Source organism: Protopterus annectens, chromosome 12.part0, assembly GCF_019279795.1.
Source record: "Protopterus annectens isolate FY-2018-M chromosome 12.part0, PAN1.0, whole genome shotgun sequence".
Classification (NCBI taxonomy): Eukaryota; Metazoa; Chordata; order Ceratodontiformes; family Protopteridae; genus Protopterus; species Protopterus annectens.
This window is the reverse complement of record NC_056746.1, coordinates 1,268,775,505-1,268,793,522: the sequence shown is the minus strand read 5'-3', so window position 1 is coordinate 1,268,793,522 and position 18,018 is coordinate 1,268,775,505.

The following is an 18,018-nucleotide window of genomic DNA, read 5'->3' as shown; positions in this document are numbered from 1 at the left end:
TGAAATCCAGCCATAGCTCTCAACCTCTCAACCCAAGAAATCTGGAAAAAGCCTAAAATAATGGGGGACAAAGGCCCAAACATAGGGACAGATTTTAAATATTGGTCTTATAAACTTAAAAGGTTGTTGGAATAACAAGTGTTGTGCTAGGATACATTTTCTGAAGGATATGAAATCAGAAACTCATATGTATGCCATTATTTCATTAATTCAATCCTCAGTGAGTTGCCAGAAAATCACAAATTTTATGCAAAAAAGATTAAAAATATGAGGCAAAAGTATGGACAGTTGAGAGGTATGAATCCAACCCTTTCCAAAAAGCCAAAGATTAAGCCAAGACCCTGCTAGAGTGGGCCTTGCACCTGTATGGAATAGTTGTGGTGAGTATAAAAAAGGTAGTACCTTTAGACAACCATTTCTAAACAGGCTGCTAGCACACAGGTTGACCCTTCTTACCTTCACAAGAAATGAACAATTGATCTGAAGCTTTGTAAGATTTAGTTTGTCAAATCAGTATCTTAATTGTCTGTGGATATCCAAGGTATGGAGTATCCTTTCTCCCTCATTTTTAGGTTTAGGAAAATAATTGGGGAGATGGATAATGAGGCTTAAAGTAAACTTGGATACCATTTTAAGCATAAAGGATTAGTTCTCAAAGAAACCCTGTCCCTGTGGAAAATGAGGAAGGGTTGACTGACCATAAGATCTTACAAGTCAAATGCCCTTCTGGCAGAGTCAGAGCAATCAGTAAAACTGTTTTTCATGTAAAGAACCTTAAGTCAGCCAGGTTAGTTGGTTCAAATTGAGCAATTGTTACCTTTTCTAACACAAAACTAAGATGTCAAGGAAAGGCCACCAGTTTTCTTGGAAGTCTCTTATGCCAAACTCCATTCAAAAACATTTTAGCATGAGAATGCATTGAAAGAGGAGGACCCATGGGCAGCCATGCTGAAATGGCCGATAAAGGAACCTTGAAAGAGGAGTAAGAAAGGACATACGATAGTAACTCACACAGATATTGTAAAATGAGAAAGCAACTAGCCCTGAGTGGGTGCTGGTTATGTTATTGGCACTAGCTAGAAAACCTTTTCCATTTGCTAATATCTGATTTTCTAGTAGCAGGCTTTATTGTCTGCTTTGGAAACAAGGAGAGAGAAGGGGCGACCTGGAATTAGGGATATCTGTTGTCACTACCAAGTGATTTATCTTCTGACAAACACCAGCAATGGGATAGGAAAAGATAAGGGGTGTTGGTGGTGGGAAAAAAAAAGACTTCAAATATCTTTCTCATGTAGAGTCTTGCCAGGGGTATCATGAGAATCATAGATACCATGATACACAAAATCTTTAAGTAATTCCTCACGTTGACTGACATCTGTGTGGAAAGTCATAGAAATAGATCTAGATGTAAATCTATTTTTTCTGAGGAAGAAAAGCTCTTTGAACTGTGGTGTCTAGTTGAGATCCCAGAACACAGTCCTGTGAGGAGTCAAGAAAGACTTTTAAATGTTCTCTTGGAATCCCAGCTTGTGAAAGAGATCTGCCAACCAAGAGAGAAAGACTCCTGACACTTTAAAAAAGACTTTGCAAAGATAAGTGAGTCATCTAAATATAGAAAATGTGGATATTCTATAGCCTGCAATAAGCTATAACTGGAGGTAGACAGTTTGTGAACACTTTTGGTGCAGTGGATAGTCCAAAGGGTAAGGTAGAGAACTGATAATGTGATCCAGACACGTGCCTAAAGTTTGGATGAACAGGAATGTGATGTCAAGCAAAGTTTAATAACAGGTTGTGACATAATTTTGAATTTGAGCACTATCTCAAACCGGTTTAGGAAAGAAAGAATCAGAAATAGTCTCCAAGCATGTTCCTTTTTTGTCACAAAAAACATCCTAGGACAAAACCCCTTTCATACCTGGGAAGGGGAACAGGTTGTCTCTCTCCTTGGGATAGCATATGATGAAGGACAGGTGGAAAAAGAAGAGTCTGGTCTGGAAGATGAGGAATTACCCCCAATATAGGAGGGATTTCCTCCCACTGCCATCTGTGACCTTGGTGAATGATCTACACAATCCATTTGCTCAAACTACGTGTTGCCAGAGAGAAAAATGGAGATTCAGATTTTCTTGAAATAAAAAAAGTGGCTGCCATGGTGGAAGAGGGAAACAAAGTCTCTTAAAAAGTCATTCTGACTTATTGGACTGTCCTCGTCTTTGGGAGATTCGGGAATTCTTCTTGGAATCCCCTTGCTTTTTCTTCTTAAACATCTGTTTGCCTGTATTTTGTTGAGACTGTTTATTTTGTTTCTTACCAAAACTGGATAAGGGGTTACAGAATCCCTTGAAAAAACTTGGAAAATGAGGGTTGAAAAATCTTGATTCCCTGTATCAGCTTTTACCCCTTTCATCACACTTTTTGATCACCTCTGCAGCAGAGAGCCAAAAACTCAAACCTCTATCCAAAGGAGTATTTCAAATCTAATTTTAACATCATCTGGGAGGTTCTGAGAATTTGGCCAGGCAAAACTCCTCAAAACAGTATCAGTGACCATGGCCCTGAAAGAAGTATCACCAGAGTCATACACACACACTGTATACAATGAGTACTGACTTGTAGTCTTGTACAACAGAAGTAACTAAATTATTTAAAGCAGATTTTTTTCCTCACAAAAAGAAACTGCAGATAAACAGTCCTCATTATTTTAGAATTAGTCAGAACAAACCTTAACATATGAGCTGAACAATTCAAAATTCTGAAAATCAAAGTTGCAGAAGTATATACTTTGTTTCCATACTTATCAACAATCTTCTCATCCTTACTGGAGAGAGTAGGATTGGAACTAAGTGTTTAGCAGCTGAAGGACCATAGTTGCTTAATCAAGTTTGGAAAGAAAGTATAAAAAATAAAAGACTGAACTTTATACATTCTATCGGCTTATTTAGGGGTGGATGGCTGACTGTTAGGAAAACTGCAGCCAGTGACACACAGACCTCCTCCAAAGTTGATAGAACTGGAGGAATGTGTACTGATTCTGGAAATTCCTTCTGTAACAGCTCACAATATTTTCTAAGGAACTGAGAAAGCTTAGGGTTATTCCACTGAAAAGACTGGCACATTCGAGAAATAGTCTCAGAGAAAGAGAACCCCACCAGACAGAATCAGAAACTGAGCTCTCCTCTGAGTCAGAATCAGAACTCTAAGGTGAAAACAATGTATCTCTTCCTACATCCTCCTGTCCAGATTCAGAATCTTGAATCTCTTCAGGAAAGAGCCTTAAACCCTGAGCCAGACCCAGTAAACTACTCCTGTCTAAGGAAATGTAATGAGTAAACTACTCCTGTCTAAGGAAATGTAATGAGAGTAGATACATTCTTGGTTTTCTGTTTCTTTTTGACAGGAAAAATGGGGCCAACAGTTTTATTAATGGCAGTAGCAGCTTCCCAAGGATGGGCATAACATTCTGACTAATTAGTAATGGCAGCAGCTTCCCCAGAGATGGGCACAACATTCTGACCAAACAGGAAGTCTTCCCTGTTCCCTCTCCCAGGACTGACAAGAGTATCTCAACCGTGCCCACTAAGGGGACCCCAACAGCTGCAGAGGATGTGGCTAACCCCCAGTCTATAGTGGCTGTAGGTGCTACACCAGAGAGATCCAAGGTAAAAGATGAGTGATCTGAGGTACAACTAATGGCCACAGCAGAGCCACCCACCTGTGGCTGAGGCAAATTGCTAGCCTAACGTGGTGGCAAAGTTGTTTAACTTTTTCTTTTTATGGCTGGAAGAATGACTGACCATGGGACTGACAAATTGTTGCATGTTCAAGCTGAAAATTGTTCCTCTTTACCATGGAAAACAAGCAGCAAATGCCAGTAAAAAAGAAAAGTTTTTACAAGTCATTTTTTTTCAAAAACGAACACAGTAAAATGCACTTTAAAACTCCTTCCATCCCCACAATGTCAAATAAATACAATTTCTCCACAAAAAAATGGTTTACAGTTACTATAAAAAACTTTTAATCTGGCAAGAAAAAGAAGAGCTCCAATTTAAAAGTGCAGTGCAGTCTTGTGACATTCTGTTAAAACACAAATTCCTAGGTTTTAAAATAACTTTCCAGAAGAGGGAAGTGTCAAAAATAAATAAATAAATAAATACTGGAAGGTTATTCCCCCAGGAAACTGCCCAGCAATGGAACAGCACCAGCTGACTGTCAGTCCTTGAAAGCCTCAGAGGGGAGTGCTCTTCAGCTGGAGTAAAGCTTTGAAGGGCTTGGTGCCCAGACTTGTCTTTTGGTCAGCTTAGCTTAAGCTGCCAGACAGCTTGAGGAAGTGGAAGGTACCCTGAAGCTTTGGAAGCTAGTCAGCTGTTATATTCTTGGCAGGATATAACCTACATAGCTTAAGCTACTGCAGCAGTGATAAATATGAAGAATATCCTCCAAAATTGGGCCTTCATTATTATTTTTATTATTTTTTTATTATTGTTATATTTTATTATTTTATTATTATTGGTCCTGTGGGGGGGATCCACGTCTCCTTGCATTTTTGCATTTGCTGGACTGAGATTCAGTAGTCTGTGATCAGCATATGATTAGTCAATCACAATGCAAAGATAATTTCATACACTCAACACACCATCTGTAATAAAACACTTCCTTATCTTACCTACTACCTCTGAATTTCTCCTTGACAGCTTTCATAAAGTACCTCTTATACATGTACACTTTTCTGGAAGGTACCATCTGCTACACTTTTCTTCATTCTGCTTGAGATATGTAAGCATTTCCTTCCATCTTTTCATCTGTGGTATGCACATTAAGCATCTTTCTCTGTCTTGTTTTTTCTGCCACTGCTGCTGCAGAGTTTAGGTGCTTCTGAACCCCATAAGGCCTATCCTTAGTGGATATCTGGTGTGGCCCACACCAGGAGGGTCTCTCCTTCAGTTCCCCAGTGCATGGAGACCTTTGCTTCCTTGTAAATGTTTCTAAGGGTGTGAAGCCTGTCTGACAAAAGAGCAGAACTGGGCTGGTTAGAACTGCAATACCGCAGGTCTCCAGTGATGCTTTTAATTGCCCTGATTCCCATCCAAGAATGTTACTGTACTTGCCATCTAATGATTAGGTAGTGAGCTGTGGCCATTCAGAGAAGTCCCACCCTGGACCCTAAAGCGGTCATTCCCCACGACCCTCCCATTCTCACAGCCTAGCACTCCCTTTTATATTGTCAGCTTGGCCTCCAGATGAACTCATGAAAGGTTATCACGCACCAATCATATAAACCCCTCCCCCCAGGATAGGCAAGCCCATCCTCCCGTCTACATGGTCAAGCATCCAAGCCACTAACCAAACTCAGGTACTCTGGACCGTAGTCAGGGTATGCAAGCTTTCTCTTTCTATCTGCATGGGTTTTGATGTAGACCACTTAGGTCTTTGCTTACCATCCCCTGCAGTGCCTCCAACCTGTCTTTATTAAGCTTGCATAAATAGCAGAATAAAAGTTCCACAAAGTGTGATGGCTATGTCAGTGAAAGACAGAAAGGCAAGGATAGATTGGGTCAGGCCATCTTTTTTTTCGGAATTGCCTAACTTACATTTATTATACAACTCACAGAATGGATTACAGAAAACTACCCAGTACTGAAAAGAGGACAGATGCTTAGCCCAATTAATGTAATATTATCCTACCCAGTGAGAGACATACACATAGTAGCTACTCATGAGTCATGCCTGATGTCTACTTCATGCACAATGGAACCTGTTCATCTATCTCCCAGTAATCTTACATTGTACCTGTTATGTCAGAGTCATGTGACACCTGATCCAATGCCCACACACTCACATTGACATATATATATATATATATATATATATATATATATATACACACACACACACACACACACACACACACACACACACACACACACACACACACACACACTCATCTTATCTCTATAAGAATCCTGACATGACTTTTCGAGACTCCATCCTTTGGTTCAAACAGATAACTCCTCTGAGATTCAAACTTAAAAATAAGAGAGTACAAAATTACAGGATTACACTAGTCAGAATCTGTTGCCTCTGATAGATGCATGCTGAATTATTGATTGATTCTTTTGTTTATCTATTAATTTCAAATCTGTTTATGGTATAAATTCTGATGCTTCACCAGGCTTTCATGGAGGCTACCACTACCTAGTGAATAACATTCCACCAGTTACACAAGAATTCAGTGAGGATACTAGCAAACACAGCCAGGTATGAAAGCTGGACATACAGGAGGAATCATACCTCATACTGAATTCCATAGGTCTCTGGAAAAGGTTACCTTTACCAAGAATGCCATGCAAATAGAACAGTCGTACACCCATTATCACAATACTTATTTTCAAAAAATAAATATCCAGAAAAGGCTAAAGAAATATGCCAGTGGAGTTGGTTAAAGGTGAAGAGAGATACAAGATCTAGCTGGGTGGTAAAGTGATGTCCATGCATTGCTATTTAATCTCATGCTGTATCGTTAACTTCACTGAATGATGAAGCCTACTTTATAAAAGCAGCAGCTCTGTAGACTTACTTCTGTTAACTTCTACTGACATTGCCACGTGTTTCTTTGCTCCCAACAAGGGTCATGGTTAGTAAACCAGAAGGATGGCTGCAAGGGTTCTTTAGAAGACTGTAAGTAGTTGTGAGCTGCTGGTCACATATACAAGAGTAATGCAGGCTGTGGAAACTGAGACAGCAGATTGCAAGGATGTAGGAATCTACTGGGCCCTGCACTCAGCCTGGCAAGTCTGTGGTAAGCAGATGTCCATTTTTCTAATGCGTTGTTTCTTCTTGAGGGAGATACCACACTGCCCCATATCAACACTGGTGATAGATATACAGTGGCAACCATTTCTGTAATAAGGGGAGTTGGATAGTTTTTAACACTGTACAGAACCTCAAGTTAGTTTCTATATTGTTTGCCTTAGTCACTCTAAATCACGGGTAAAACCCCATGTCGAGTAGTATGACCAATCCTACAGGTTATATAGGGACAACACTAAACTAGTGCACAGGGTACAACAGAAGGCTACCAGGATGGTCAGATTAGAGGACTGGACAGAGAGATATATAAGAAAGGCCTAACTGTCTGTGGCTATATATTAAAGACGTTAAAAAGAACAGAAGGCCTGTTATTTATACAAAAGCCACCTGGAGGATTTGGGAAAGAAGTGCGCTGAGATACAAGAACAGCGGAACACTTTTTACATTTATTGGGGTCCAAAAGAAATACTTCTTCAGAGAAAGAGAGAAAAAGAGAGAACAGCTGATTGGAATAAGCTGCCAGAATGAGTAGTTCATCGCAAATTATCTGGTATATTAAAGAAGGCTTGACACCTGTAGAACAGGAGGAGCACAGAGGTTAGTGACTGGTGTAGCTGCATTAGCTATTTAATGCAGGTAAATTGCATGCATGTGTGTATGCTTGGACTCCCTAAGTGTGTTGAGCTTTGCAAGCTGTACCCCAAATATGCTTTTATGAAGGAAGTGCTGTTAATCTTCTTCCCAGTTAGTTTATTTTAAAGCTTGTATCTTTGTTCCATCATTTCCTACTTTTGTCTTCTAAGTAATATCACTTTGATTTTGGCTGGATTCAGTAATATCACATGAAACTTAAGTGTGTTGTTAAATATTTCAGCCCGTACTGTTACCAGGTCTGTGTTCACATTACATCACTATTACATCACTGAATGATATCACCAGCACAGCATATTACATCACTGAATGATATCACCAGCACAGCACGTTACATCACTGAATGATATCACCAGCACAGCACATTACATCACTGAATGATATCACCAGCACACCACATTACATCACTGAATGATATCACCAGCACAGCACATTACATCACTGAATTATATCACCAGCACAGCACATTACATCACTGAATGATATCACCAGCACAGCATATTACATCACTGAATGATATCACCAGCACAGCATATTACATCACTGAATGATATCACCAGCACAGCATATTACATCACTGAATGATATCACCAGCACAGCATATTACATCACTAAATTATATCACCAGCACAGCATATTACATCACTGAATGATATCACCAGCACAGCATATTACATCACTGAATGATATCACCAGCACAGTATCATCAGAGGAAAAAGGGATGTCTAACAGCTTTTGCAGTTCTCAGTGATGTACTTCTGAGACCTATTGTTTGACATTGGTGTGGGGGGTAACTTTGAGTCATGGTGATTCAGAAGTAAAAGTACATATTATAATGAGGGAGTTGCAAAAGGAAAAGTCTCTCATGTGGGGGTATGGGACAGAAAGAAGTAAAAAAAAAAACGGTTGTACTCTATCACCAGCATTGTTTATGATCTTGATTTTACAAGTATTCCACGTGAAATTCATATACAGGAAAAATTAAAGAAGACTCGATAAGGATCCCTGTGGTGCCCTTGATATTACCTTTATAGGCATTGAGGTATCTATTACCAATTTTATCTTTTGTTGTGCCCCCTGCAGATATTCAGTAAACTGCTGATATTAGGGCCTTCAGCTTATGCAGTAGTGTATATCAGCTGACTACATACTAAGTGCAGGGATTAAACTGAGAAATTATGTCTACTTTTATCTTTATGTGATACAGTAAGTAAAATGAGTGCTAACTTTCTCCTAAACATTTCAAGTTTAACTAGCCACCATATGAGACATGTTTTGACAGTCTGCCTAAATTGTAAATGTTGTCAGCAGAATGAAACCCCCAACCGATCCTGTGTTAACTGCTATACTGGGTTGGTTGCCTTACAGAAGAGGTCAAAGACACTGACAGTCTTGGTGTGTGAATGATCCTCTTTCCTAAGTGGGGGTCCCTATCACATGTTGACGCATTTGTTGAGATAGTGCTAGGATACATGCACTCTGATTACGTATGCTGAATGCATTTTGCAAAAAAACAGAGGAATTTTATTACCTTTTATGGATATCACCTACTTCAGATTTTCCTACCCATATCTGAAAATGCTCTGCACATATAACTGCTGGCAAAGGACTCAGCCTTGAAAGGTTTCCTGTGCTGGGCATACAGGAACTGCTGACAGATTATGATAACAGTGCATCGTAACAAAGAAGAGGGCATCTGCAGTCTCCATGAGAAATGTACATCATTATCACTGCATAGTGCTTGTGCAGCAGAAACCATTACAATAGCTCATGTGTTCATTCACTTTCTAGAATATTTACCCTCTTAATGCCTTTACTGCATTGTATTTGGATCACATGCAAGTCTTTACATGTGTAACAATAAAATCATTACAGTACCCAGATGACACATTTATGCACAAACATATTGCTTGAAAAAATACTGTAAGACATTTTGAATAAACTGAAATAAATGTTAACCTGTTTCTTTAACAACACCTTCTAAATGTTCAGTTCGTTACTTGTCCATCCTTTTTTTTACTCCCATGCTACTCATCGGTATCTCTTGCTTTTACTGACAATAAAAACAGTCTATATGCCCACATCTAGAAGGGTTAGACATGAACTGTAATGATTTTTTTAAACCTGCCACAACTTGTCACAGAATTTTAGAAGGAGAATGGACAGTGTTACAACCAATAGAGCAGGGATTCAGGGCTACCAGTAAGAGAAGCATAGATTTCAGTCATAGATAAGGACTTCTTTCAAGGAGTCTACAAGGTCCATACCTATCAGGTTACTGCAAAGCCTATTTAATTAATATTTCACCCCCCCTCTCTCTCTGTGTTCTCTTATGTTTATCCAAAGTATTCTACAGTGGGTTGGTTATAACCCCACTACTGCTTTGCTTTAGATTTTTGCAATCATCCACTACCCTTTCTGTGAAATAAAACTTTCCAATATGTCCTCTAAGCTGTTTATCTTAGACCTTTAAATTGTGTACACTTGTTTTTATAACTGTTATTCTTAAAGATGGTACCCACTACCCATTCAGACAGTCAGCAATCACCTTAGGGGAAATGGTGCCCTAAGCAAGGAGCTATTTGGTGTTTTCTGTACTTCCCACTGCCCCCAATACACACTCCCAGTGCCCCCCATGGTTCCTCCCATCCTTGCCTATCCACTATTTTTTTCAACCCTTTATTACATTTTTCTCACTCCATCTTTTTCCTGCATTCTTTCAACACACTTTAGCCAAGGATGCAGTCTAATTGTGGAGGAAATAACTGGATCAAGGTGTGCACTATCAAGCACTAGTCCTGCACTATCCATGGGGTTTGTGCACTAGTCCTGCACTATCCATGGGGTTTGTGTACTAGCAGGCACTAGCCCTGCACTATCCATGGGGTTTGTGCACCAGCAGGCACTAGTCCTGCACTATCTATGGGGTTTGTGCACTAGCAGGCACTAGTCCTGCACTATCCATGGGGTATGTGCACTAGCAGGCACTAGTGCTGCACCATCCATGGGGTTTGTGCACTAGCAGGCACTAGCCCTGCACTATCCATGGGGTTTGTGCACTAGCAGGCACTAGTGCTGCATTATTCATGGGGTTTCTAAATGATCTGAGGGCTTTTTAGACATTTTATTTATTTTGGACTACCTTTTCGTCCCGTGATGGCATGAACAACTATCATGACTAATGACTGAGTGAGGAAAGAAATTCAGTTTTACTGTTCAACCCTCCTTTTCACTGCACCCTTTTAGCACACCATAACTTGCTAAGACTGTATTGCTGCAACTATGAAAATAATAGTTGAATCAAGCTGAGGTGGCTGCAGAAGCCATGGGAATATAGATGCTCTGGGATTCATTTTAAAGCTTTTTTCTGACCTTGTGATCCAATGATGACCAGAAACACTATGAGTCAGGAAAAAATTCAGTCTGACATTTCTTTCAACAAAGAAATAACTTGTGTCTAACAAGATAGCAGTTCACAATAAAATGAGAAGAACAATGCTTATGAGGGTAGACAAATCATATTTAGGAACTGCTTGCCTCCCTACTTCCCCCACCAAAAAACATATTCTCCTCTGTAGGATTCCTGTCCGATTGTTAAATAACCACAATGTCAAAGGGCTAAAGATCAAGCCATTAATTAAAAAAAAACTTTTTGGACGGGAAAAGCTCTCCTGCACTCCCAACCCACCCTTTGCTAATTGTATGTACCAGTTCTGAGATCGTAACACAATGGAGAAAGAGCCAAATTCCCAATACCTCTATCCCGTGATCTCAGCTAAAGTAGTTCTTCTTCACTTGTTTGGGTCAATGCTACAGCCGTCGATATTACCATTTTGATTTTTAACCATTCGACAATTGGATGGGTATCCCCGTCTCTGTATCCCACTGTAGTAGACTGGGATGAAAGTCCAGGGACAAATGGTCACAGTTATACATTTCAAGTGGCTACTGTCAAACATGTATACATATGTATATAAAAGTAATGATCACAGCAGTGTAGTCCAGCGTGTTACTCTTAAACAGCACATTACACCTAGACAAGAAATAGTGACCATCTGTGCACACCTTTGAGGTCTATAATGAAAGTTAAAGAAATAATGACCACATGATCAACACACACACACACACACACACACACACACACACACACACACACACACTATGCACTCCTACATACAAGCATACAAAAGGAACACCAAGTCACCTATGCCACGTCTTTGGGATGCTGGTCATAGGGGTTAGGGGACTGGTTAAGATGCCTACCTTACAGACACAAGGTACAGGGTTTGATTCTCACCTTTGAGACAGAAATTGGCTAAACTTAATATGGTCCACAAAGGCAGCTAGCCTAGTTCTTATCTATGAACCTATGGAGTAAAACAGAAAACATGGATAAGCCCCCACAAAGACAGAGAAGGCATGTAGGCTCCACACAGAAGAAGCCACAGCCAAGAACTCAAACAGAGCTGTGTATTGTGAGATAGCAATGCAACTCACTGTGCCACTGTAGTGATGATTAGTTACTTTCACATACATTCTGCGCCACCCAGACCACAAAAGATAACCACCTATCATGTCCAGTACTGAGCTTGTGATGGAAAATGGACAATAACGGAGAACACTGAAACACAGCAGTGTATTTGCATGTTACTTAGAGTGTTATGCAAGTAGTATAGTTTGGGAGCTGTGCACTACCGCTGTAACATTCTGAACATTTTGAAAGTGATAAGGTAAATAATAGTGCACTACCGCTGTAACATTCTAAATGTTTTGAAAGCAATAAGGTAAATAATAGTGCACTACCGCTGTAACATTCTAAATGTTTTGAAAGCGATAAGGTAAATAATAGTGCACTACCGCTGTAACATTCTAAATGTTTTGAAAGTGATAAGGTATATTGTGCAGTGAACAAGTGAGGACGAGTTAGTCATTGTTTATCTTTAATTCAGTACAATATCATAATAATAGTAAAGCAAAACTGCCTAAGAATAACTGCAGCAAACCAGAAACTAATGACACTAAATAACCATACAAAAAGCCTTATCAATTGAAAAAGAGATATTCAAAATGGCAGTGGTTGTGAGCTTTTTATATGGCATATACTCCCCTCAATATTTTACTGTTGTTGGGGAAATTAATCCTATCTGTGTTGAGAAAGTGAGCATAGTCACCCACAAATGTAATTGCTTCTGATAGCTAAATCAGTCATCAACAAAAACATACAACTGTCATATCGCTGACTTTTGCATAACAGTGTATATACATTTTAAACTGAATACACAAGCAATGCCAAACACAGAGCTGTTTGCTTGAGTCTTGGGATCCTTACAAGCAACTATGAAGCCAAGACATATCTTCATTAATACATTTCCAGTTTGTATAGTATTCAGATTTACAAATCAGCTGTTGTGTGAATTTTCACCACTGACATAAGGCAATAACAGAGAACACTCACATCTGTCTTCTGCACCATGAGCCGTGCATAGTCTAGTGTTCTCCTTTACCACTGAAAGTGAAATAAATTATGGCCAACGTGTTACTCTTAAAAAAGTTACAACCTTGAACCCCCCCACACACACACACACACACACACACACACACACACACACACTCACACAAAAGTATAAGCAGTAGCAATATTAGTTTTGCACTGATTTCAGTAAATCCAAAACACTGTGTGACACAACTTCTGCCATGCCAGATCAAGGACTGTTTAACAGCATATCTTGCAACCTCTTCATTCAAGAATTAGGGACAAAGCACAAAAAATTTGCAACAAAGGCTCAAAATTAGGAGCTGATTTTAAATACAATTTTTATATACTTAGACATCTGCTAGAATAACATGTTTTACATTAGCTTGTATTTTTTTGCAAGATGTAAAGTCTGAAACTCAAATATCTATCATGATATGGTGACTGCAATCTTCAACAATTTGCAAAAAAAAAAAAAAAAAAACTTTATGAGGAACAGAATAGAAATATGAGGCAAAATCTGGGGCATTCTGTGAAATCAGGAATAGTTGAGAACTATGTTTAACAGTGATAAAAACAACAGTAGCGTAAACCAGCTGTACCCATGGGTGGCCTGTGCACCTATCATCTACATCTGCTTTCCTGACTGTGCACACCGCAGTCATTGTGATACAAATGAAATAATAATGGTCGCAGTATTAAAATATTCCATCTCACTTCACAAAAACGTACATAGTTTTGCAAAGCCAGACTAGTGACTGTTTAAACTGAGCAAACAAGATGGTCAGTTACTTTCAACAGACAGCTCCCACTGCGCACCCAGCAGTGATAGCCTCTTTGGTATGTACTTCACAGATCTGATTAGTTATTTATTTATTTATTACATTTGTTAACCGGGTAATGACTGGGCTGGGAGCCCATTTTCAGTGGAGGCCCGGGGACAAAAGCTCCAGAAGTAACGATAATTGCATAAATTATAAACATAAAACTATAAGCAAAATACAAGCAAAAATACAAGCAAGTAATAGTGTTTGTTTGTGTCTTTCGGCTTTTCCCGGTTAGGGGTCGCCACAGCGCAACTCCGGTCTGCTAATGATTGGTAGTGGATTTTTACATACCGGGTTACCAGCCCTGACGCACAACCTTCAACGAAGGCACACCCCATTCACGTATGCCTCCACACAGAAGACGCTCTAGCTGAGAATCGAATGAGACAATGTCTTGTTATGAGACGACAATGCTACCGCAGCACCAAATGCAGACCAGAACAAAATAAAATGAATAACGGTCACAAGATAGTTATGCTCTACAAGAACAGATTATGAGTACAGTGCATTTGAAACCACTTATAAAAGAGGAAAGGAATATAAGGAGTATAATATGAAATATATAATATAAAATATAATTATGATAAAGAAATGATGGTCATGCACTGTAATTCAGCTTTGCTCCTCACAAACAGTAGGCACACATTAAAGTATTCCAAGTTGCTTTGCACAAATCACATTAATCCTACAAAGCCAGAATAATGAGAAAATAGCAGCAATAGTCCTATTCCTCTACAAAACTACCAATATTTTAATATGTTGCTCTTATTCACATAGAAAGTTAATACAGCAACTAGATTTGCAGCAGTATACATTTCCTGAAGAATAAGAAACATGAACCACCAATGTCTGGCATTTTTAACTGAGTGTAACCCTCAATACTTTACGTTAAAATCATCAAGCTTATGAAGAACAGAGCAAGCATATGTGGCAAAATCAGGGACAGTTGAGAACTATAGCTAAGCAGCCATCCACAATATCTGGTTGCCTGCTAGTATCAGTATTAAAAATGTATCTCATGCTAACATTGAAGATACAGCTTTCTCTTCACACTGCAGACATTCAGTACATTTTCACATCTTGATTTCCTGATCCAGCTTGCCAACAATACACCTGATTCTACAGTCATAGATGAAAAAAACTGAGACTAACTAGTGCCATATCTTCTCATTTTTTAACAGAAGTATCCCAAGCCTCAACTGGATTCACACCATATGAACTGCTGTATGGCCGACATTCCAGTGGCTTGATAAATATGACCTGGAAGGAAGAAAACACCACCTTTGAAATTGTGATAAGATATTTTTTATCTGCAGAACAGGTTAAGAAACTTGATGCCTGTAGTGACAGAATCATTTGAAGAGGACACAGCAGGCATAACAGAAGACATATAAAAGAAATGCTCATTTGATAAAGTTCAAAGCAGGAACTAAAGTACAGTGTTATCTCCAACTTCTGAAACAATGTCCATGCTAAGTATCCAAGCTCCTTCTCAACTAACAGAGAAAATAAATGAAAGCAAATATATGGTAAGAGAACTGGAAGAAGAAAAACAGAACAGATGTATTACATAAAGGTTCTAAACCCATGCAGAGAAACATCTACTGATGTTTCAGGAGTAAACATGTTTACAGCAAAAGGTAACTTTCCTGCAGTATGGCATGAAGTCAAAGAAGGGTAGATACCATGAGCAAAACCGGCACGGAAATTGAAAGAATCTGTACCTAGAAATATGTCTGTATTCTCAGAGTTGTCTGATAAAACCAGTTTAATTCAACAAAACATAGACTGCTGTACATGGAGAGAAAGTCCATTTAAAACAAAATCAAATTCCATAGTCCAATGTCAAGCAGTTGGGAATAAGGCATGAATGAGTCTTAAATTTGGTAATACAGAAGGCTGCCAGAGTGAGGGGAATACTTTTGCTGCTGATAATCACCTCTGATGGGTCTACAATAGCTTACAATGATCTGAAGAGGCTAAACAACATAACTAAATTTGATTCATTTCCTATGCTCTAAATAGATGAATGAATTGGGAAAATGGGCAAGGCTAGGATTCTGTCCAGTTTAGACATTGCCAAAGGCTACTGGCAAATCTGCTAGTCCAAGATGATAAGGAAAATATATTTTCCACACCTAATGGTCTCGCTGAAAATGAAATAGTAATTCAGCCTGAAAAATTCTTATGGAGACATAAGTCATGTCGTAGCAAATCAGGTTTATTTTTAAACAGTAAAAACAACATATTGAGAATCTCAGATTGAATCTAATCATAGTAGGCTAATGGCTACTTTTTATATACATAAAGTATAAGAATCAGCAAATCACAATCCCTGAACTTAGGTGGTCCTTTGGAATATTCTCGAATACAATTTACACTGCTGAATTGATTGTTACATTATCCAATAAACTCCCTTTTCTCATCTAATTGACAACTCTGAGTGTGCCACCTTTCTAGAAACTTCTCTCTTTCTGTACATGTTTCATAATCTCTGACATCCACTAAATTTCTTTATGCCTGACAATGCCCTATTCAACAGAACATATCATTAAGCAAGGTCAATTGCGTAACAGTGGTCTACTCACTTTGCTCCTATAATGTTTTTAACTACATTCCTGTTCATGAAATGTCTGACAATACTTCTGTTCACATTGCAGCCTGACAAACAAAACATGGTTATGCTTCATTTTCTCAGCTTGCAGTATCTATTTATTTATTTATTTGCAGTTGTTTAACCAGGATAGTCCATTGGGCCTAATGAACCCATTTTCAATGGAGTCCTGGGGAGAAAAGCTCTTAAATACATATTACACAAAGATTAATATACACACAGATTGCATGTAGATTACAGAGGTAAACAAACTATGCTTAATATACTCTTAAAAGCTCCTAAATACATGTTACACAAAGATTAATATACACACATAGATTGCATGAAGATTACAGAGGTAAACAAACTAAGCTTAATATACACACACACAGACTGCAGGTTCATTACAGAGGTAAACAGACTGATGAAAAGTATTTCAATCAAAGGAAATGATATCAAAATTTGTTTTTTTTTTTTTTTTTTTTTTTTTTTATTTTCCAGTTGGAATGAGGATAGGTAGTTAGATGGAGTAGGGTCAGGAGTTACTAGGTACTAGAGGCAGGCAAGAATTTGTTATCTGGAATTTGAGAAAGGAAGGGAGAGGGTGAATGAAGTAGAGTGTTGGTTATGAGGGATGGGAGCAGGAGCATTCCCATGTGGAAGTTAGATGAGAGTGGAGTGATTTTTTAAAGGATTGGAGGCTAGTAGTGGTACGAATTGACTAAAATCATTTCTCAGAGCACAACTATATTTTCTACTTTAGTTTGTATAGAAACAATGTCTGAAATAATTCAACCTAAAGAAATCCACCCTGACACTTCTATTTAAGCAAACAGTCTTCTATTATAAAGTGTTGCCTTGTGGTTTCCATGGAACACCTGCAACATTCCATTGGCTGATGGACAAAATCTTTCGCTTCTACACAAGATATGCAGCAGTCTACCTGGAGGACGTTGTAATAGTCTTTGAAGACTAAGACAGCCATTTGTCCTAAGACCAAGACATTTTAAACTCTGTATCAGGCTGGATTGATTCAGCTAAATCCAAGTTGGAAATGGCAGATGCCCACTATTTGGGTTGCGTGATGGGCCAAGGACTTGTAAAACAGCAGGCTGAAAAAGTAGAAGCAGTGCAAGATTGCACCACATCAACCACTAAAAAGGAAAGTGACAGTTTTTATGGGCCTGGTTACTTATTATTACTGAATATTTACCCCTGAGTTTGCCATTATCACTTGCCCTTTCACTAACCTAACTAAAAGCAGGGCTTTGCTGAAGTTAAACTACACAAATGCCCTGGAACAAACCTTTTGACTGCATAGATGCAGTGCTGTGTCAGTTTGTAGACTAGGAGGAACATCACATTTGCTAGAGCAGTAGGAATGTTATGAATGCCAAGAAATGCTGCTCAGCTGCTGAGACTGGTTAGCCAATAAGTGGACCCTCACCACCTGAAATATTAACCCTTGGAGAGATATAGTAATTTGTTCTGATTACAATTCATGCCTCTCTTTAATAGCTACTCTGACACAAGGACACAAACCATAAACTATCTCAGTGTTCACTGACTCTCCAGCCTTTAAGCTTTGAGATAATACATTAGTCAGGCCAGAGCTGCTTGCATGCAGGTGGGCATACAACCCACCTATTAAGGATTGAATTGAG